Source organism: Pygocentrus nattereri, chromosome 27 (assembly GCF_015220715.1).
Source record: "Pygocentrus nattereri isolate fPygNat1 chromosome 27, fPygNat1.pri, whole genome shotgun sequence".
NCBI lineage: Eukaryota > Metazoa > Chordata > Actinopteri > Characiformes > Serrasalmidae > Pygocentrus > Pygocentrus nattereri.
Window position 1 is genome coordinate 5,510,879 of NC_051237.1, and position 23,365 is coordinate 5,534,243.

Genomic DNA, 23,365 nt, shown 5'->3' on the forward strand with positions numbered 1-23,365 from the left:
TGAGTGGGGTGACACAGTAAAAGGGTGGCAAAGTGGGAGCAATAGTTAAGGGGACAATGGGCACTCTGAGGAGAACAGGACTGAACGGGCTTCAGAACATGTATGAGATTAGGTCTAAATCTTTTTTGCCTCACCAAAGAAAGACTGATATGATTTTTGCATTTACATTCTTAAAATAAATACTCCAAGAAAGGTTCTACAGAGGGATGCTATAGATAAAGCACTTTTGGTTCCTTAAAGAACCTTTCATGGGTTGGGTCTTCCAAGAACCATTTTTGTTAATGAATATTTTTGCAGTCTTTAACAAAATATAGAGCAGTGTTATAAAATACATTTTAAAAGCCTACCTTCCTCCTTCATCTGTGTACTGTTTTGTCTTTTTGACTCGTGGCCCACCATAAACCTTCCACCCCATCCAGGGCGAAACATTTGGGCTCCCTTGTCCTAGATCCAAGCATCCAAACTAAGAATCATTTAAGAACTTTTATTTTAAGAGTGTAAATGATCATTTTCATATGTGCAGGACTTATTCTGCTGCTTGTAGCGTTGCTCATCATGTTTGGTCATCTGCAGAATGCAGAATGTGTTGTGTGGGTGTTCTTGTATAATTCCCCACTGCCTAAAAACAAGCAAAGTGCACTGGTGGATGATGTGCGGTATTATTAGCATCACTTCTTTATGCCATAACTGGAAATAACATGAGCTTAAATACATCAACCTATGGTTTATGTTGTCATCTAATGCCATACTTCATGCTGTGAAGTATGACAATGTGCGTAGCGCTACATAGAAAAGAACTTTGCTTTGCGTCTCAATGCTTTGGATGACCTATTTATCTAGATGAATAAAATGCTAATTTGTCACTATGTGCATGAGCATGTAGCATGGAAATATGGCCATGAGGCAGATGAGGCAGTTCAAATGAGCTTCTCTATCTGCTCTTCACTATGCAGGATAGAATACCACACATACTGCTCTACTGGGAGAAATGCAGCTTGTGTGGGTTGCAGGCACAATTAGTGTGCCAAATAATTTGCTAAATCACCATCAAACTGGGAATAATGCAATATGAAACACTGTGTCATCTTAACTGTTTATGTGTTCTCAGTTTAATTTTCATAGTTCCTCTAAGGTCACAGAATGGTACAGTGCCAAGAATTACAGAAAGAGTTGTGAAATGGAAACTCACCACACATGAACATCTAAGATATGATGTTGTGCAATGCTTTGGCTTTGCAATACATAATGTTTTATATGTTTTGCAAATGATTTGGGTCACTGTTAAAGTAATGAATCAGTGGCATCTCATCTCTGTCAATGCTTACAGTTCTTCAAATGTAGAAACTGTCATGATGTTGTGTGTCCACTGCTCAGTGGAACCCAATGACCCAACTCTCCATTCAGCCATACAATATGGAAAAGACTGAGTGTGTGTGTGTGTGTGTGTGTGTGTGTGTGTGTGTGTGTGTGAGAGAGAGAGAGAGAGAGAGAGAGAGATGTGTCAGAGGGAGCATAAGCTTGGTCAAAGTATATTTCTGGAAGTCCACTGCTACAGACATGTCAGTCTTTATAGACTAGCTATGCAAAAATATGTGTTTTTCTAAAAATGTCTTTTTAGAGAACCGTTTTTGTAAACGAGGTGTATGAAGTACAGTTAAGGGTCATTCAATCGTTATGATGACAAACAGGGTATGAATATTTATGTAGTTCAAGTATAAATATAAATATATGTTATAATATATATATATATATATATATATATATATATATATATATATATATATATATATATATATATATATGTATATATATATGTATATATGTATATATAAAATAAATATATGTTGAAAATAATGTTAACCACTTAAAATCCCAGGCTTAATACATGCTAGGGCTTCTTATTCAGTAACTATAGGAACTTCAGTTATAGACATGTGAAATGGGCCCTGACTATTTAAAGGGTTAAAACAGGACAAAATTCACGCAAATGTATTTTTACAATGCAAAACAACAACAACAACAAAAAAACAAAATAAAAATGATATAGGATATCTTAAGCCATTTAACGTTGTTGGGTAATTTAACAACAGAACTAAGAACACACAGTGATCAACTTCCTGTGGTTTATTATTGCAAGGCGTGGAAGATGTAGGTGGTGAAAGTCTTTGCACAAGTGAAGCAATCTTACATTTAGTATTGAGCCAATGGACTTGGCTACTAATTTTAAAAGGGCAAACTAACAAAACAACAGATGGAGCATGGAAGAGTGGCAACCTCTGCCTTATACTATTATTCAGTGTTGTGTCAAAATAAAAGTCACTGATAGACAGAATGCAGTAACACAATAATATTTTTAAAACCTAAGTTAATTTAGGTGCCTTCATTTTTAGAGTATGGAAGTGTTTGTCAGCTGTCAGGTTAAATGAAGACACTATAGAGCAACTTCATGTTCTGATACCGTATGACTGGGTTTCCTCTGTAGATCATTGACAGTCGGATGAAAATGTTGAAATACTTCTATGCCAGCTTAGAGTTTTTCAGCCTGTTTAGGCATGTATGCAAACCCAAGACACAAGTGTATGGTTCACAGTCATATCTGAAGTGTCCTCTGGGACACGTTTTCTCCTCCTGCTCAAACCTGAGGAACTGGCTCAAGAGACTTCCTCACGCTACCCTTTAATAATCAATAGCCTGCCAGCCACCGAGTCCCACTGAACTCAGCTCACTCCCTCTCCCCCTGCAAACTTTAAGAGTGCAGAAACTTTTTTCATTAACCTAATTCAATCTTGCCAAGTAAAAAAGGAGGGAGGCTTTAAGGCAGCTTTATTGTGTGAAAAGTACACACAATGGAGGCCTTTGACTCCTGTTTGTGGGCACTTCATGAGTTATTCAGAGGGTTTTTTGCACGAGGCTGCCTGCAGTTCCTGTGGAAAGAGGAAAGCTTGTTCCTTGGTCCAGAGGAGATACTGCCAGAAGGCTTGAAGGGGGACGATCTGGAATATGAACTTTGATCACCCTACTGATCTTATCAAATTAGCTAAGGTGGGGGAGAGAAAGCAGGTCATGGGGTCACTTGAAGATCCTCACTGGGAGGGAAAGTCCCTATCCCTATCCTGAACTATGTTTTGCACATAATGCAGGTCTTATATTGCCCCAGACACTACACGGACAAAAAGCAATGCATTGAATTTACTTGATTCAAGCATGTGCATCATTTATAGTCAAATTGGAGCCTTGATCCTGTGCCATAAATGTCTAAACCCTACAATAAAGCTGATTTATGCTAGCACCATTATAGGAATCCTAACACTGTGTTAGCGCTAAGGTAATACTTGTGCAGATGAACATTTTTGGCCATTTTAGATTAAACAAATACATTTAAAGCATGTATGTTTTATTTGAAATATTAACATATATATTTCCCTTGTATGTTGCAGTTTATGAGAGCAGAGAGCGCTGGCACAGCTCTAACAGCTGGCTGAAATGGCTTAGCATACTGCTTATATTTCTAGTCAGTGAAGTATCTAGAACCTCCAGAAGGCCTAGAATGACATTTTTTTTTGTAGAATCCGCACTGGAAATCAAAATATGATGGGTGGATTCCACTTTCCACTAATTATGTTGGTAGTTGATCTAACACGTAGGGCTTTTTGTCCAGCTCCTGAAGGCTAAACCAGTTAGAAAGCTAGCTTGGCTGTATCTACCTAGATATGGTGATGGAGAGAAATGTTATCCTGACAATTTTCTGTTTTTAACCCTTTATTTTCCAATTAAGGCTTCACAATTCATATTATTAAAATACTTGCTGAATTTAAACACAATGGGCCTGGTGATTAAATAAAAAAAACTATAAATTACTGATATTCTTCAGAAATGACTTCTCTGCAGGCATAGAAAGCCCTGAGACTTCCACTGATTTCCACATTCCACAATTAATGAAGTAATAAACTGAAGGAGAAAATTGAGTTGATGTAATGCATTTTATTAATGTCTAAATGGTGTGTGTATTTGAATCAAGGAATTCAAGGAATCAACTTTTCCACTGTTTGAAACTATTCTCTTGCCACAAGGTGGGCAGCCTGTAAATCAAAATATTATATTTGCTACAAGCAAGTTGGAGCATGAATTCTGTTGCCTCATTTCTGTTCACAACTTGTGCTGCAATAAGCCAAGTATTTTGCGAACTGTGCTGACCTGTGCTGGAGAATGGTGACATACCAAAGCTGTGAAAGAAGCCATCTATCTCCACATTGCTGAAGTTACTGACACAGATATTTATCACCACATCTTTAGCAGCTCCAGGCCTCATCACCTTTTCAGTCTCAGACAATCCAAGCACTTGTATAAGGTATTAGGAAAACAGTCTGTGTTGATTATATAGCAGTGTCACTTGTCAATGCTCTCTTTCTGTATTGATGCGGTGTATCAGTCACAAATGAGGAACATAAACCTGGGTAAAGTGAGGGCTGCTGACTATAAATGTATATGAAATGTTTGGCTTGAGCTGCTGCTTTTGTCAAGTGATGCTGTCTGGATTTTAGATGTGTGAAAAATGTGTAGATTTCCAATGATGCCACAGCCATCCATAGGTGCATCTCATATATTTTAGTGTGCATACTTGTTTCCTTTCCTTGCATATTTTCCTATGTCTCAGCTACTCCCTCAGTTAACACTGTGAGATGCTGCTCACTTTCATCAGTTGTTACTGAGTTTATTAATCTGCTCATTTTAAACAATTCTATCCTTTTATAGGCTGACATTTCACTTTTCAATTCTGTTTCACTTTTCATGGGTGCATGAAAGCCTCTCTCTACTCTGAATGTCACCTCTCTACTCGCTCCTCGATTTTTCCAAGCACAATTAAACCGTCTGTCCCGAAGTCCACACCTGCAATTTGTGGTTTTGCTGTGTGCAAGCTGTAAATGTGGATGTTCTCTTGATGCTAATCTTCTCCCCCAATATTTCTGAAACAGCAGGTTAAAAAGTCACCATCACACTTAACTCTGGGAGAGAAAGGTTTACTGCCCATTTCAGTACCAGTTTTAACACACCATCATCCATTTGGCTTCACCATTTCCCCTTGGGAGGGGAAAAAATGTTGCAAAAAATGTTTTACATTGCAAAGTTTGCATGGTTAAACAGTTAGCTCACTGGGGCTAACCAGAATCACACCATAATTACAGAAATACTGAAAATATCTGAAAAACAATTTAAATAGTTTGTAGAGTTGCCTCAACAATACACAAACAAAATGTTTTTTGTTGTTGTTCTAGCTACTGCACTTGCGCAGATCTCCACAGCTGAGGGGAGTTTTCCCACTCATGACTTCAGCAGCAAGCAGATTGGCTCTTTTAATTAAAGAGCAGAACTTTCCGTGTAAACAAACGTGACATAATGAGATTCCTCTACCAACTTTTCCAACCAGCAATCTGTCTCCTCACATTATAACATCTCTGGTTATTACCATTGTGTGAACAGAGAGACTAAGCTAGTGTGATTGAATATTGGATGAAAATTGGGTAACACCTCCACATATAAAATACAGGTGTTTAACTGCATCGTTAAAGTTAATTGATATTTAATAAAGTTTGCATTATTATATATATTTTTTTTGGTCAAAAGAAAACAATTCTGGCTAAATTTCTAATTCTGAGTGCTAATTTTGAATTGGACCAAAATAATAGAATTGACTTGAAATTTGGAATTCCACACTGCATTTAAATGTTCTCTTAAGAATCCTAATTGAATCAATTTTTTTATGAGGTCATAGATTTTTAATCTGTACTGGATCTGATGGATGACTTAAAGAAACCACCGATTTCACACTGATTCTTTATTCAGCTGTGGCCATGGGTGACACATTCAATTGAACCGCCAGAGGAGCATGCAAAAAGCAATATCGGGTTTCACAAACTCAACTATTGTGCTGCTCCTTGGTGTGGACCCATCTCATGTTAATGCTGAGGGAACTGTATCCTCTCAGGGGTCTGTGCAGAGCTTTGCTGAGCAGGCGTCTGGTTTCGCATCACAACCGCCTGGTCGAGTGATCTGTGACTTATAGTGGCGTGGATGGAAGAGGAGATTTACTGGTGTAGGCCAGTGAGCCAGTGATGCTAGTGATGCTATCTATAAGCCCTTGGATAAGCAATGTCTCTGAACTAACATAGGCTCATTGAGCCTTATGGCTGTACAATACGCTCAGTCATCACGTTATGTGGCGCGTCCATAGCCATAGATGAATAATAGTGATGCTCTTGCCTCTGGACAATTAAAGCCCTGTGGTCAGTACAACTGGCCCCTGATATCCTCAGACTTCATCACTGTCTGAGACTTTGGCTTGTTTGAGGAATTTTGCGAAGTAAATTAGGGCAGATGATCCAGTGCAGCTGCTTCATTACTGTGCCAGCCAGAGTGTGTCAGAACGTTAATGATTTTAGAGTGGTTACCACTGTGTGGTGGAGGGGTGCTTATAATCTGTATTGACATAAGCCGAGCCTTCGCATAAAGTGGGCGCTAATTGCTCCTTCCATGTTTTTTTTTTCAAGTAAACATTTTATGTAACCTGAAGCAATAGGCTGGTCTCTCAGTTCTCTTTTCCCAGTTTCACTCCCAGCTTCTGTTCTCTCTTTCCCCAGTTTCACCCCCAGCTTCATAAACATGAAAGACAAGCTCTTCCCTTTTTTTTCTCAGGCTGATTAAGCGTAGTTGACAGTCTTTGAGTTTGCGTTCATGTTTTGGAAGGTCATTTTCTAGTGCGCATGCATATATAGGGTGAGCGTGATAGTATGTGATGCTGGGGGCGAGTTTGTGTTTGCATGTCTTCAGTCGCGGCCTGGTCATGCCAGCTCAGAACTCAGTCCTCCAGGCAACCAGAGCACTGTGATACCTCAGGATGGAGAGAAAGATGTAAGAGAGAAATAGAGAGAGAGTGGGGGAGGAGAGAGAGAGAAAGATAAAGAGAGAGAGAGAGAGAGAGAGAGAGAGAGAGAGGGTAGAAGAGGGAAAGGGAGAAAGAAAAAGAGATAAATTGAAGGGGGATATGAAGGGAAAGGAGAGAGAGAGAGAGAGAGACAGAAAGGGAGAGAGTACGCCTGATGAGTTCCCAAGCTAAGTCATATTTTTTCATTGATTAACCATGGATAATTGGGAAATAATTCACCAGAATCTAAATGATGTAAATCTGCACAATGTGTACTGTAGTAGAATATATCTGTTTTCTGTGTGTGGTTGTCAGTCTGAATTAAGACAACTGTATACATACTACATATGTGTAGTAAATATAAATAGATTTTGAAAAGATGACTGTGCAAGGGATTTAGCTGATCATGTGATCAGGGATCTATTGCGATGGCTCCCACACCTGGTCCCAGAACATTAGGCTGCATCCAAAACTACACACTAACATACTAAATAGTACACCAAAACCAATACACCACCATTACAAGTCCATACTGCAGTGTAATATGCAAAATGTGATATGTAACGTAACACATGTGATTCAACTAATCAGCTCACTAGCAAGCACTCCCTAAGCTGAAGTGGGTATGTTACAGGAGAAAAACACTAAAATGTGCAGGGCAGGGGTCTTCCATGACCAGGATAATGAACCATTTTCTTTTAGGAACTGTATCTTGTCAAGTAAAAGCATGTACATAACCTTATATATACATAATAAATAAAGCATTATGAGATCATTCCTGTACAGATTTAGCTTAAGAAATTGTTTTAAATGGCCTTACTGTTCTGGCAGATATTTTTGCTCAATTTAGGAAATAATGCTTGAAGGAATTTCCTGCCATTTTATGTAAATAAAATGTAACATTTTAATATTTGGGTTTCCTAAGGTACCTTTTGCTGCAGTAACAGCCTTTACTCTTTTGGGAAGGCTTTTGGCTAGATGCTAGAAGATTGCTGGAAGGATTTGATGGCATGCTGCCAAAAGAGTATAAGTGATGTCTGGGACTGGTGTTGGATGACTAGTTCTGGATCATTCCAACTTATCCGAAAGGTAGTGGAGGTTGCCCTGTCAATCTACTGCTCCACAGCTCAGTGGTGGTGGGTTTATATCCTCCTAGCCAATGCTTTATACAAGATTATATAACCTATGTGCTCAATTTAACACCTGTGTCAGCAATGGGTGCAGCTTAAAATAGTTGAATTTTGTATATAATATATTTAAGTTATAAACCTTATATATGAAAAATAGGACAAATATCACATATATTGTCAACATTGGAGATGCTTGTACTTTCCAAGATGTCATTTTTTGCAGTGCAGCATTCTTGCGTCACCCAAGGAAGCCGCCATTAGTGCATGTGGGCCATGGGGACTGCATGGCACTTTTGTCTCACCGCCTCATGACAGAGGTAACCATTGACCTACTTTAGCCCTGACAAGTTGTGCTTTTCACAAAGGCTGTGATTATTTTCTTTATTTTCGAACAGCAGGGAAAAAGAAACAATGTGGAGGCCAAATGCTGGTTTGCTAAAACAGTGCTGTTTCCTCACTGGCCGTGAAGCCTCTGGACATAAAACAAAACAAACTATGGATTCATTTTCTGTGGTTGTGGTAGAATATGTAGTCCTCTCACGCTGACCCAGACCAGCTTCATGTATTCTAGTTTTCACCTTTACTGTTATCGACCACACATAAAGACTGATCCAACAGCTCATTCCACGCAGATGAATTCAGAGAGAACACCTGGCAGGCCGGGAGCAGGCAGCTGTGTGCGGTGGGCAGCCTTCACTGCTACCTGCAGCTCAGTCTGTCATTATAGAACAAATACAGGAGATGAGCTTTAGGGCATGACAGCCTATAATCTAACCATGCAAGCCTTACTAACTCTCTAAATGTGCTGCCAGAGAAAATATACACGTCCTTTGGTTTAAGGCATGATTTCATACAGTTTCAGGTGTCTTATTATGAAACTTATGTCACTGGATTTATGTTTTGTGGAGACTTTCCCTTGTGAATAGTACCAGGAAAAACTTTGTGGTTTGACATCTTATCGCTTCAGACTTTATTACATTGATATTTTTTTGTTTTTAACATAATAACAATTTACATTAGGGGAGTAGGATTCAAATTTTACCATTCAATTAAAAATGTCAGTCTTCATTACAGTAGACTCCGCTCTAAAACCCAAGTAAAAGTTAAATAGGTAAAACTCTGGGAAGTCAAGTTAGTTGATTCCTGCTTAAACCTGTTAACCATATACCATGTGTTCAAAACTATTATTAAGCTGAAGGCTGGCTATTTTGTGGAATCTGAGTCTTAGAGACAAATGCTGTTTTTCTTGAACATCGCTTTGATAGCACTTATGGTGTGTTTTGTATGAGTTTTCATTTTCAAGTGTTTACAGGAATGTACATAAAAGGAGACAGAGAGAACCCCGTATTTATCTTGCTTAACTCCTTGTATGCACCATGTGAAACTCAGCTACCAGCATGAAGTTGACATGAGGGCAAATGGTGATAATATGGTGATAAAGTGTACAGCACAGTTTCTATTTATTTTCTGAGTTAAACATATTAGGAAAAATAAAAAATGTGCAATAACTTTTGTGCAGGCTACAGTTCATTATTTTTCTTTCCAATATGATAAATTCAGCAAATGAACAGTTATTGTGCATTAGGTGGTGCAATACATGTATGTATATTTTTATTTTGAATTTTGTGCTAACTTGTATTACACATTTATTTTGGTTGTGTGTAAAAGTACTGTTTTTTTTTTAATATATGCCTCTTTTGAAATTTATGCCATCAACATATTTCAAAAAAGTTGGGTCAGGGGCAAAAAAATGCTGGTAAAGTGGTGTAATTCTAAAAGACCTGGTGTAATCTTACAGCTAACTAGATAAATTTCTAATTTATTTCTAATTTCATGGCCGTATATGATTGGTATAAAGAGATCATCTCAGAGAGGCTGAGCCTTTAAGAAGTAAAAATGATGAGGAATTCACCACTCTGTGAAAGACTTTGTAGGCAAGATGCGCAACAATTCAAGAATAATGTTTCTTAGTGTAAAACAGCAAAGAACATTGGTGATTGCATCATCTATGGTACATAATATCATTGATGGATTCAGAGAATTGGGAGAAATCAGAAGAACCCGCAATCATCAAAATAGCAATTGAGGGAATCTGGTGGTCCAGCCCTCCATTAGAATTCCAGAGACTTGTAGAATCAATGCAAAGGTGCATTAAAGTTGTTCTGGTGGGTTGTGGTGTTCCATATGTTGACAGATAATTCATATGTATCGTGGATAAGAATGTATATGTAAATAGAAGTGTGAGTGAACCTACCACCCCTATGAGTCTGCTAGTTTCATTCTAGTGAAGAGGAACCATCTCAATGCGAAAGATCTTTGATGACATGGTAGAATATTATCAAATTTGGGTTTTATACTGTCCCTTGCGGGTCAAAGGCAGATTTTATGAATTCACACATTAAGAGTCTTTTTCTCTTGGATTAAGTCTCCTAATTTGAGAACAGTTTTGAAGGTCCGGCGGGGCTGTAAAGCTCGGCTGTTGTACAGGGCTCTTTTTAAGCATGATTGCTGTTTGCACAGAGCTCCAGTAAATATAGCTGCTGGTCGGGGGCTGCTGATGACAGCCATAATTACAGGATGAGCTTCAGAGCAGCTGAGAGAGGAGGCGTATGGAGGTGTCTGTGCTGCTCTGCCCAAGGCTGCCTACATGGATTCACTCAGGCTTGTGGACTGATGTACAACGCATCAATTAGAAGGCATGCTTTTGTACTCAGGTCAGACTTAGCCACAATGAGGTCACTGGTAGGAGCGAAATGAACTTATAGCTTCAGTGAGTGGAGTAAGTGGGGTTACAGTGCAATGGAACACCCAGGTGCTCAAAGTTTAATGTGCTTGCACTGATTTCACCTTGAAGTAGAGTGCCTCTGATGTGGGTTTACTCTACCTGCAGGAGAGATTTTGACTTTGAAGTGTGTTCATGCGTCTGTGCGTCTTTGTATGTGAAAGAGAGAGAAAAGAGAACAGAAGAAATTTAATTCAGTATTAGTTTCTGTATCTGTTCGTAGTCATCCTGACAATGTCCCAGCCCCTTTTACACTGCCCTTATAACAGTCCAGAATTTTCCATACTTCTTCAGCTAACATCTAATCCATGTACGTTTGCTAACTACATTCATAAACTATGTTACTAATGGTAATTTGCTTGCTTGTTTAGCTTTTTGCCATTGTATGGGGCTCATGGACTGCAGTTGATGTTTCAGGGTATCTATGAAGGACATATATACTTTTTTCCTTTGAGATCCACTTATAATGTTGGTGTGGTCTTATGAACCAAAAACAGTCATAATTTATTTTTACATGACCATTTTCCGTTTTTTGTCTGAGAATTAAGCAGGCTGTGTTTGTTGCTGTGACTAATATACGTAAATGACATGTTCTGATAGCCCTGTATTGTGCATCGTTCAGAAAGCAGTCCAGGCTGCCACTGGACTCTAGAGTGCTGAATCACTTTTCTCTGTCTGGCAGTCTGATAGATGAGTCTGGGTTTGGTGAATGCCAGGAGGACGCTACCTGATTGACTGCATTGTGCCAAGTATAAAGTTTGGTGGAGGAGGGATAATGCTGTGGGGTTGTCTTTCAGGGGTTGTTCTAGGGCCCTTATTTCCAGAGGAGGTAATTCTTGCTGTTTCAAAATACAGAGACATTGGTACAATATATGTGCTTCCAACTTTGTAGGAACAGTTTGGGGAAGGTCCTTTTCTGTTCCAGTGTGACTGAGCCCCAGTGAGCAATGCAAGGTCCAAGAAGGCATGGCTGGGTAATTTTGGAGTGGAAGAACTTGACTGGCCTACACAGAGCCACCTTAACCCAGTTGAACACCTTTGGGATGATCTACAACAGTGATTGCGAGCCAGGCCCTCTTGCTAGCATCAATGTCTGACCTCACAAATGCTCTTCTTGATGAATGGGTGAAACTTCACAGAGACACACCCAAAAACCTTGTAGAAAGCTTCCCAGAAGAGTGGAAACTGCAATAGCTGCAAAGGTGGGACCAACTCCATATTAATGCCCATAACTTTACAATGTGGTGTCATAAAAGCTCTTGTGGGTGTAATATAGGTGTCCCAATGCATTTGTCCGTAAAGTGTATGTGAATGTGCTGATTTTAGTAACATCACAAAAAATGAGCTGTTTTAGCAGCTTAGTTTTTATGTATGTATGGACTGGAGTCCATGTGGGGTAGTTAGTGGTTTCATAACTTTAACATTTACACAATACTTCAAACTCTTTTATTTAAAATGCTAAGGAAAATCCATCTTTACATGGAATGAGTGCTTTATTAGTGAGACTTTGGTCCCCATATCTTTTTACAGAGGTCACTTCCCTGCTTGGAAACCCATAAAAACATTCAAGTGTTTCTGTTGGCTCCTGGTTGTTTAGTAATGTGTTTTGGCTTTTAAATGGTTTGATATCACGATGTAAAGGATCCTGATGCTTTAACAGGTGACCAGTGGTTGATTCTAAATGCTTAAAGGTGTTCTACAGGAAACTAATGGTTTCTGTTGAAAACCATTAAGCCACTTACCATTAGAAAGCAATCCTTATGGTTTCCAATGGTCCTTTTTCAGCAGGGTTACCATGTTAGTAACTCCTAACTAAGCTAATTCACTGACCAGCCAGTTAACAAAGCTGTAATATTGTTTATTTGTTAATTTATTCAACACACCACAATTTATGCTACTTGGCATATGAACATCTTGAATGGATTTCGTTGTGGCCAGAGTCATGTGTTTAATGCAATCACACAATTATTCACCTCCAATATTTTAAGCACTGGAATGTAGTAAATTTGCTCTGAACAACTGCCTCTGTTGTCTCCATGTTAAAGCTGGTGAGGGGAAGGTAACGCATTCTGTTCCACTTGAGAGGAAGGTTTCATGTAGCCTTCAGGCACCCTGAGTTATTTTGGTGCACACAGTGCTGGTACAGACTTTGTTAGAGGCTGGCTGTAAATGTGGACCCCATGACAGCTGAGTAAATACCACAATAACTCGGAGCTCTACGGCTTCAAACCACAAATACAGTCCAGTGTGCGGTAAAGCTGGACTACAGCAGCAGCATGAGTTTAGGGTCAATATTTAAATGAGGGCACAGGTAGACCCCGCCCACTGCTGCCGTTCTGGCTGTTCATTCGTCCGCTGAAGCTTAGGGGGCGTTGCCCACTACAAACCTACACGGGAGGACACATGAGTTCGGATGCAATGCTGCCATTCACTGGGTGTTGTAGCGTTTACAAGCGTCGAGTCTCCAAGCTGTGAATGTTTTGATGAAGGCGCCTCAGCGGTTTGGGGTGAATGGATCAGCGACAGTTCGAGTGAACGGGATTTACTTGGACTAAGTTTTCTCTCTTCGCAGCGGCGGTGAGTAGATGTTCCCGTTTAGAGTTTGCGTTTAAAAGAGCTAACGTTAACGCTAGCGGGGTTCAGGCGGACTGGGCTCAATGTTTTTTAACGGTTTTCCCCCTCCTGTTAGAGGAGGCTGGAGGGTGTAAATACCCTTATTTGCGCCATTTCTTGGTCCGAGCTAGTGTGAGGTCTGGCAGGGGGAAAGTAGCTGCGATAGCCCCTGTTTTTCTTTTTGAAAATTCGGTTTCGTTACTTTATTTTGCTCCGAAGAATGAACCTGAACGCAGCTTTCCACTTTGCTAGCGCTGTCGCCCTTTCGGTTTGGTCAGTTTGGGTTCCCGGTCTCCTCCATCCCTTCCTTCTCTCTCAGACTCTGAGAAACGCTTTGAGGGGGAGTTAGTGAGAGCCCACAGTATACAGGCGGGACCACCTTTTGTATTCAAGACTGGCACAAACGTTACAGTGTCACAGCAGATACAGTACAGATATTACAGTACAACACAGCAGAACATGAACGATGAATGATACGGAGGTGAAAATATTATAATAAATTAATTAAGAGTAAAAGCATATAAAGCAGAATCCCCTACATGTGGGAGCAGAGGGATTTAAGATAGATGGTAGAGGTGGGTGATATGGCACAATGTCATATCTCGATACTTTAAGAAGTTTTTTTTTCTAATGTCTGAGATGTATTGTCTGAGAAGCTATAATCCAATTATGCAGGACAGATGATGCTCTCTTTGAAACCAAACATGCAGTTCTTAAGCTGTTTTTAAAAGTTGATGATATTCACAAGACGCTGAGAAAAGCATATTGTGACATATTATGATTTCATTTATCACGATGATGATAAATATTGTCACATGGCCCAGCTCTGCTACATAGTGTGTTTCAGAGTAGATAGGATGTTAGATACACCATACACTTAACATAGTTTGGTGTTTGTTAAGTTTACTGGATTTAATCTCTTGAATAAAAGATTAAAAGAAGGTTTTTGTTCAGATGTAACACAAGTTTACTCTTGGCACATTTTTTTGATTTTTAAAATGATAAGATACTCATAGTTAGGGATTTCTCTGAGTGCCAGACAGTTTCACACACAGGCAAGCTGCTTGTGTAGTTAGTGTCTCTGTATGTCTGGGTGCTTTGTATTATCACAGTGATTACAGTGATTCTGTAGGGAGCTGTAGTTCATACAGTATTTGTGTTATCGTTGTTTAAAAACAGAAGTTGTGGTTTGAAGAGAGAACGTGTATCGACGATGGTTCGGGTTGATTCTGCAGAGTTGTGTGACATGTTTGCTTGCTATCGGTGTGCTCCGTATCCCAGAGAGGTTTAGTTCTAAAAGATATTTGATGGGAAGTGTTTGGACAGTGGGGTATGGAGGGGAGATGCCAAGGCCTAAAGCTGCCAACATGCTTACTGACAGACACTTTTACTCAGCTCTGTTTTTCAGTTCCTCTTTCCTTCTTTTTCTGTATCAGACTCCTCATGTTCTCCTCTTCTCCCATTTCCCCATCATGTACTCTTGCTTTTGATTTCCCTTTCTCTTGTCTCATCCACTTTGTCTGATAGGCTCACCGATGTCATGTAACTCTCATTAGATCAATTTTTGTCAGCTGTTCTCTGACATTTCTGAGCAAAAATTCAGAGGCTAGTCACTCTGATGATCTGTTGAGGCAGTGGGTAGTAATGAATGGAGTCAGGCGGTGTTCTGTTTGTTGTTTCTATGCAGTGCAACTTTTGGAACAATGGGACATTTGTGGGTGCTGACATCATCCTGTGGGCTCTAGATAAGAGTTAAACCACTTGTTGAGGTAGTGAATGAGCTAATTTGGCATTGTATAATTTTTGATTTGTGCTTAAAGTCAGTGTTGACTGCAGATCCCAGTGAAATCTGAGGCTATGTGTATCCCAGTGGGACGAATAATCGATTCTTAGATGCTACAAGATTCTCTCTTTTGCACTGATGCCCAAAACCTTTATGCACGGCCTGTGCATAAATGTTGTTTGTTGAAAAGCCATACAAAGCATTTTTGATAAAAAGAACAAAAAGATCAGATAAGAATGCAGTTGAACTTTTTAGTTTTTTTACATTAGAATATAAAATGTGTGTCTTAGGAATGTAAATCAACCAGTCAACCATTTACTGACAAATAAATCAATGCTATCCATTGGAGAAATACAATATATTTTCCCTAAACAACCATGTCTGTTTGAATAGGCGGGTTTGCCATTCAAGTTCAGGAACATTTTGAATTTGAAGATGGTGGTGTTTGGGACTAATTTTTGAAAAGACAATAGCTTACCTACAATATTAAGATTCCCTTATTAGTCCCACAATGGGGAAATTTCACCACTGCAATTTATCCACTCCATGAAGTGAAACCAGACATACACACTAGTGAATGCATACACACTAGGGGGCAGTGAGCACACTTGCCCAGAGTTGTGGGCAGACCTATCCACAGTGCCCAGGGAGCAATTGGGGGATAGGTGCCTTGCTCAAGGACACCTCAGTCATGTACCGTCGGAGCTGGGGATTGAACTGGTGACCTTCCAGTTACAGGGCAACTTCTGCAATCATTCTGCTTTTGCTGCGAGCAGAGTAAGAATGAGCGCGAACTGTGCTGTTCAGAGGAAACATTATTTTTGTATTTTTGTAAAAGCAAACAGTCTCAAGTGATAAGACAAGGCTAAGACAAGGCTAAGACAAGGCTAAGACAAGGCTAAGACAAGGCTAAGACAAGACAGAAAGTATGATGCATGGCGGTGTAAGGAAATCACACATGGGTGTGTAAAACCATAGAGAAGGATGTGGTAGACGAGAAGGCTTTCTAGAGCTACTGTGGTACAGTAAGGCAAAGCCAGCCCCTGCATTTATGCCCATTTTAACTTGGGCTGGTAATGAGTAATATCGCTATAGAACTTTAGAATGTAGAACTTTCAGTAGCGAATTCTTATTTATTCCAGTCATTTCATCAGTTTCTTTATTTTTTTTGTCAGATGCTCAATAATAGTTTCAGCCTCTTTAAGCAAAAAGCAGTTTCTTATGTAGGGAATGATTTTGGGGTGTTTATCTCATGTTCATTATTATATTTAGCCCCATCTATCATTACTGTGATCCACAGTCCATACAAGGAACATTTCCTAATATCTTGGCACATTAATACAGACTTCAGTTGATAAGTGTGTCTATATCAAGTATTTTACAGTGGCTTTAAATGTGGCTCAGACAGTCAGATTTCAGAACAAAATTAGTTTTATGATTGATGTTTTGATAAGCTACATCCTTGATACGAGTTGCCAGTTAACGATTAATTGCTTGCTGATCATGCGTTAATGATCAAAGTTTGCATCCCTTGTAGGCCTATAGACATGTGCCCCATGTGTAGGCTATGTTCATATTCAACTCCGCTGAGAATATTTGTGAATGTGGACAATAATATGAACCAAATCATGGTGTAGGCTATAAAACAAAAAATCAAGATATAAAGACACACAGAATTTATAATCACAGTTTAGCACCATGAATTGAAGCCAAACTTGATTGAAGTGCTTAGAGATTCACCATAGAGTATTCACCATTCTCAACTTTCTTTTGAAATGTATGTCCTGAGTTTTCACAGCTGATGGTCATTGAGTTAGGTCTTACTCTTAGTGGTCAGCAGTGCTCTTGTAACACAGACCCTTAGCCTTTAGTGATCCTGCCATGTGGGCCTGTCCATATGTTCCATATACAACTTTCACCCAGATTGTCACAGTGAGCCAAGGTGAGGTTTTTTTTTTCTTCTTTTTTTTCCTTTTTTTTCTTTTCTTTTAAACAGTTCCGCACAGCTGTGTCCTGTGCTTTAAAATGGGGAGTGGGAGAGTGATATATGACCGAGTAGTGTTAGTTATCTGTGTTAAAGCTGCCTCTGTGTCTCTGTTGTGCTTGTCTGGACAAATCCCAGACGGAAAGCCCGGCCCAGAGGGTGTGAGGAGGGGTATTTCAGGAGAGATAGAGGCAGGGGAAAAGTGGGGGGTGGGGGAAAAAAGATAGAGATCTGAGATTTCCAGGAAGAGACAGAGAAAAGCTTGAAAGAGCACATCAGATTTTTTTGTAGTGAGTGGTCCTGTGGTCATTATTGGTAATTGGTGGTTTGCTGGTCGTCACAGCCAGAAATGCGAAATTAAATAATCTCAGTGAATTACAGGTCAGTGTTGTGTTACTGTGGTGTCAGACACTATAGAGAACAGGATCGGCTATGGATTTGTCTGCCTGTTAAAGCCAACCTCACAGCACTTTATATTGTGCTGTTGTGTTGTTTGGATCACTGACTTGTATGCCTGCTTGTTGAATGACGAGTTATGAATCATTACAGTGGTTTTATTAATGCATGTGTGGGTTTCCTTGAGACAACTTCCATAGATAGCACATGCCCTGCTTCCTCATAGCTGAGATTAAATAGTGAAATTACTACCTTTTCAATGCTTCTAATATGAACAAGTTTCCTATTTTCCACATTTTACAAAATACCATTGAAAGCTAGGAGTGCCGCTATTTTTATTTAAAGAGCCTGTATCCTCCTTCATTTAAAGCATCTATATCCTTTATCTTCTTATTAGATATGTATATTGATCATAGTTTGTACGTGGCCATTTTCCACCCTCTCTTAGTGCTTAGAATTAAACAGTCTGTTTCTATTACTGCACCTTTAAGACATACACTATATTTCCAAAAGTATTTACTCATCCATCCAAATCATTGAATTCAGGTATTCCAATCACTTTCATGGCCACAGGTGAATAAAACCAAGCACCTAGGCATTCAGACTGCTTCTACACACATTTGTGAAGGAATGGGTCGCTCTCAGAAGCTAGTGAATTCCAGCATGGTACCGTGAGAGGATCCCACATGTGCAACAAGTCCAGTCGTGACATTTACTCGCTACTAAATATTCCACAGTCAACTGTCAGTGGTATTATAACAAAGTGTAAGCGATTGGGAACAAAAGCAACTCAGCCACAAAGTGGTAGGATGCATAAAATGACAGAGCGGTCAGCAGATCCTGAGGCGTATAGTGCGCAGAGGTCACAAACTTTCTGCAGAGTCAAACGCTACAGACCTCCAACCTTAATGTGGCCTTCAGATTGGCTCAAGAACAGCATAGATAGCTTCATGGAGTGGGTTTCCATGGCTGAGCAGCTGCATTAAAGCCTTCACCAAAGCGCAATGCAAAAGTGTCAAATGCAGTGGTGTAAAATGCCACCACTGGTCGCTAGAGCAGTGGAGACGTGTTCTCTGGAGTGACCAATCACGCCTTTTTGTCTGGCAGTTCGTTGGACGACTCTGGGTTTGGTGGTTGCCAGGAGAACGGTACTTGTCTGACTGCATTGTGCCAAGTGTAAAGTTTGGTGAAGGTGGATTATGGTGTGGGGTTGTTTTTCAGGGGTTGGGCTCGGCCCCTTAGTTCCAGTGAAAGGAACTCCTAATGCTTCAGCAGACCTAGAGATTTTGGACAATTTCATGCTCCCAACTTTGTGAGAACAGTTTGTGATGGCCCCTTCCTGTTCCAATATCTCTGCGCACCAGTGAACAAGGCAATGTCCGTAAAGACATGGGGTGTGGAAGAACTTGAATGGCCTGCACAGAGTGGAGACTGCGAGCCAGGCCTTCTCATCTATAATCAGTGTCTGACCTCACAAATGCGCTTCTGGAAGAATGGCCAAAAATTCCCATAAATGCACTCCTAACCCTTGTGTAAAGCCTTCTCAGAAGAGTGGAAGCTGTTATAGCTGCAAAGAGTGGGCCAACATCATATTAAACCCTGTGGATCAAGAATGGGATCTCAATTTCATATGTTTGTGAAGGCAGACGAGCGAATAATTTTGGCTATGTGTGTGTGTGTGTGTGTGTGTGTGTGTGTGTGTGTGTGTGTGTATATATGTATATATATGTGTATATATCTCTTTTGGATGGCTCCCTTGTGTTGTGCCTCATTTAAAAAGCAGTGTGACCTGAAACATTCTTTATAACTTCAGCTTGATTGGGCGCGGTTAAAGTGCTGTAGGCTGAATAAGTTGACGTTGTTGCTGTTGGAACTAACCTTGTAACTTTACAGAAGGAAAAAACACAATCCTAACTTTTAATGTTTGTTAATGCAGTGAGATATTCTTCCAAGTAAATCTGAACTATCAATTTCATTTGTTTCATGTATCTGTTTTCAGAGCACAGTTTCTACATAGGGAAATGCCATTTAACAAGTTTCATTATGCTCTCTCTAATAAAACATGCAGTTGGTCAGTGTTCTTTAAGTACTGGTGGTGTTGGGGATATGCTCAAATATGGAGCAAATGTTGTGGCCAGAATCGGAATTGGTCAGACTGGAATCGGCCTTTTCATTTATATTATTTTATTTTAGGTGTTTTAAAAAATTTTGGCCACAAAATCATTTGCTTTAGCTGTAAAGAGATATGAAATGCCAATGGTATGTAAAATTTCATGATCGGTAAAGCAACTACAATGAACTATTCCGGACACCGAAATTCTGTTGGCTGTAGATACGAGTTGAATCACTACTCAATGTTTTGAAGTAGCTCATTTGTCATTGTTTACAATTATTCAACGTCTTGTATCTGTTTAAAATCAGTGATTAACGCAGAACTCAGTGAGACCTGGGCTGAACCAGGCTAAATACTTACTTTGATGATTGTCACTGTCACTGCAGTGATTAGGTGATGAGAATGAATTAATCCTGAGGATATCTTCTTATTTTTCATTTCACTCTTGGCAGATGATCTCTGTTTACTCGCTGCTGCTCAGTGGGGGGGGGTGCTCCATAATCCCCCTGACTAACAGTCTGTTCAGCTGCTGCGAGGACCCTTCTAGTGTCCCTTATACCTTTGCCCCACTGCTGCACTCATAGAACCTCAGTAGGAAACATCTATAGTGCTTATCTCTCAGACATAATCTGATAAGCTGGGTGTTTATTTTTCCCGTCTGTGGTTTAACAGCAGTGAACAGCTGTACATGATGCTGATTGGTTTATTGAATTTCTGTTTGAAACCCTATTGGTTGAAAGATTAAGTTGTGATGATGTTGTCAAGTTCAACATCTTTATGTGACCGATGAATTTTCTATTGACGCCTGCCTACTGTGATGCATAATCTGCTTTAAAAGGCACATTTGCCACGTTGGCATTTAAGGAGACATTGTGCTGTGCCCCTCTGGGGGGTTGTGATGCACAGCTGTAGTAAAACAGCTGGAGAGGGACGGTGGAGCGCACTGAACTCTATAGGCCAGAGGCGATGCAATGAACAATGACTGGGTCACCACATACTTTGCTTCTTGAAATGACTTGAAATAAAATGTAACATACTAAACTAGCTTAGTTTTAACTTGTTGTTCTGTCTTTAAATGGAAAGATATGCTTTACACTAAAACTACAATGTTCCTCGAAGTTTGAGTGTCAGATTTGAATTCACTTTTTATGTAAAGTACTGTTATCTGTGTAATATATAACATTCAGAAATGTGTGTTTCTGTGAGCTTATTCAGTTATTCTGTTTTTCTGCACATTGTTCATTTTGTCAGCAGTTCTGATTCATGATTTTTGTCAGCTTCTAACAATAGAATGTTTTTCTTATTAGCAAGTATTCTCAGTGATTAAGCTCATCTACAGGTTCCTTCTGTAGTGTAGTTTGATGGAGTTTAGATTCAGACTGTTACAGCTTAAGTGTGGCTACTTTTATTGTCTTCAGTGTTGTACAGCTTTGAATAATAATTCAGTATTTTGGCTGCATCAGATGTTGTAGGGCTGAAAAAAAAAAAAATTCTGTTTGCAATATATTTGTATATGCATACAGGGGTAGCTGGTACAAATGTGTGATGATATTAAAATCATATTTGTATCAGTAAAGATAAGCTAAAAAAAGGTTTGACCCATATTTCAAATGAACGTAGCCTATTTATTGTGCATCAAAAGAGCAAAATGTTTCATGACACCGAGCAAGTGCACTGAAATGTCTGAGTGTTATTTATTTTGATACATTTGTAACCCTACAGAAATAATTGTTACAATTCTTTTTGATAGTGGACAATATACAAGTTCTATGGGTTCTGTCCTAGCAGTTACATAGCAGTAAGCCACAAATAAGAGCAGATAGCGGAACAGTGTGAACCACACCAACATTTGTCCATTTAGCTAAATGGCAGTGTTCTGGATGTTTGTCATATTTCAGATTATACTGAACACAGCAGACCTTTGATCGCCTCCCACTGTCTAGTCCGTCTGTAGTCCACATAATTTTTGAGGCAGCAGGTATAAAAGAATGACCAGTTTCTTCTTGTACAACCTGAGAAGCCACCTAATGTGGTCAGCTGCATCAGACAACAGTGCTCTCTTGGGGTCTTGTCCATGCAGCAAGCTGTGGATCAGCTGGTTTTGAAGTGTTTATGACTCTAATATTTTCCAAATATACAATATTGACTACTTTATCTGTGTATATATATTGTTTAGTTTTATTTTTACTATTTTATACAAGAAATGAAATGTACATTTCCTTTAGTTGTTAAAGATGCTTCTTAATAAAAAGTGAGATTTTGGGAAACCAAAAAAATATATAAACATAAAATAATATGTTTTGGACTGACAAAGTAGAAGTGTCTAATCGTGGACAGTGAGTGGACACAGTCTTTAAAAACTCCAGCAACACTGCTGTGTCTGATCTACCACAAAAGCATAAGACACCATCACCACATATATATATCCATGCAAATGCATTGTGCACAAATATTTATGTATATAAACATTGGAATGTTGGTGGATTTGCCTCATTTTAGGGATAGATGTGCCAGATATGCCCGGCTGACTAAAAGTGGAGCAAAGCAGAGCAGAATGCAGCTATGCATCTTTCTTTTATACTTGTGCTTGTGCTGCTTAAAGTCATCTGTGGCTCAGCTGATGAATCGTGCTAGAGCCCTACCTGTCTACCTTCTTCTTCTGTGAACTGCTAGGTTGGGTCCCTACCTGCATAGTTAATGCAGTTAATTTCCTGCACTTCAAAGCAGGAAGCGTGGCTTGCAGCATGAACCGTAAGGGGAGCTTATGTATATGGCATGGTTCAGATGGTTCAGCGCTGAGTAAATGGGGCTTATTAACCCAGCTCTGAATTCAGTCAAACCCAATTCGAGTCAAAGTGGGCTCAGTGACTTGACAAATAATCATTTGCATTGCGAGCCTACTGAAATATGGAAATGCAGATCAAGTGTTAGATTCAAAAAGCGAGCAGAGGATTTAAGGACAACTGTTCCTCGAAGCGTTTTAGCTTCTGCAGGAGGCATCTGGGGCTGACTGTAGCTTCACTTCTTTCTCCATTTGACGTTATTTCTTTCTCTAGGCCAGTTGACACTGAATTATCCTCAATAAGCTGGTGGTTTTGTGATTTCCTGCACTGAACAAAGGTGAAGTAGAGCGCCTGACCCCAGGGTAACGCTCTAAGAGCGTGAATGTAAATAGGGAGAATTACGTAGAACTTCATCAGGGGCTGCAGGCTTTTCCATCTCATTACATCCACTGAGGTGGGCGGAGTTTTTAGAGATGTGTGTTTCAGATGGTCTCAGCAGCTGCGTTTGCTGTGTTTTCACACTGCCTTACACACCCTGCATGTAGGAATGTCAACCCCCACACACACGCTGCTCTTTCCAGTGCGTTCTAAAAATATTGGTCTTCCACATTATGCCCAGTGCCAAGCCAGCAGCTACATGTTATGCATGTCATCTCTGGTCTCTGTCACATATGGAGCCGTGCCCCACTTTAAACCCATCGTCCTCCAGCATGTGTCTCACCAAACACGCAGATCCCAGCTTTCGCCTTGAAAATACTATTCTAATATTCTAAGTCTTTCTGGAATGCTGTGTCCACCATCCTGCAGTGCAAAGAAGAAATGTAGCACTGCAGTTTTAGTTGATATTGCGTTATGACCAAAA

General features: G+C 39.8%; 1 protein-coding gene across 4 annotated transcripts in view; it reads left to right on the forward strand.

Moving 5' to 3' along the window:
• Positions 1–23,365, forward strand: part of ripor2 (RHO family interacting cell polarization regulator 2) — an 87,502-nt gene that overhangs the window by 23,779 nt on the left and 40,358 nt on the right. The window contains exon 1 of one of the 4 annotated variants that reach the window (XM_037535379.1): positions 13,244–13,408. The exons of the other annotated variants lie outside the window; for them this stretch is intronic. The gene's annotated coding sequence lies outside the window, so the exon portion shown is untranslated. Of the gene's footprint in view, positions 1–13,243; positions 13,409–23,365 lie in introns of those variants that run through there. 4 annotated transcript variants of the gene reach the window in all.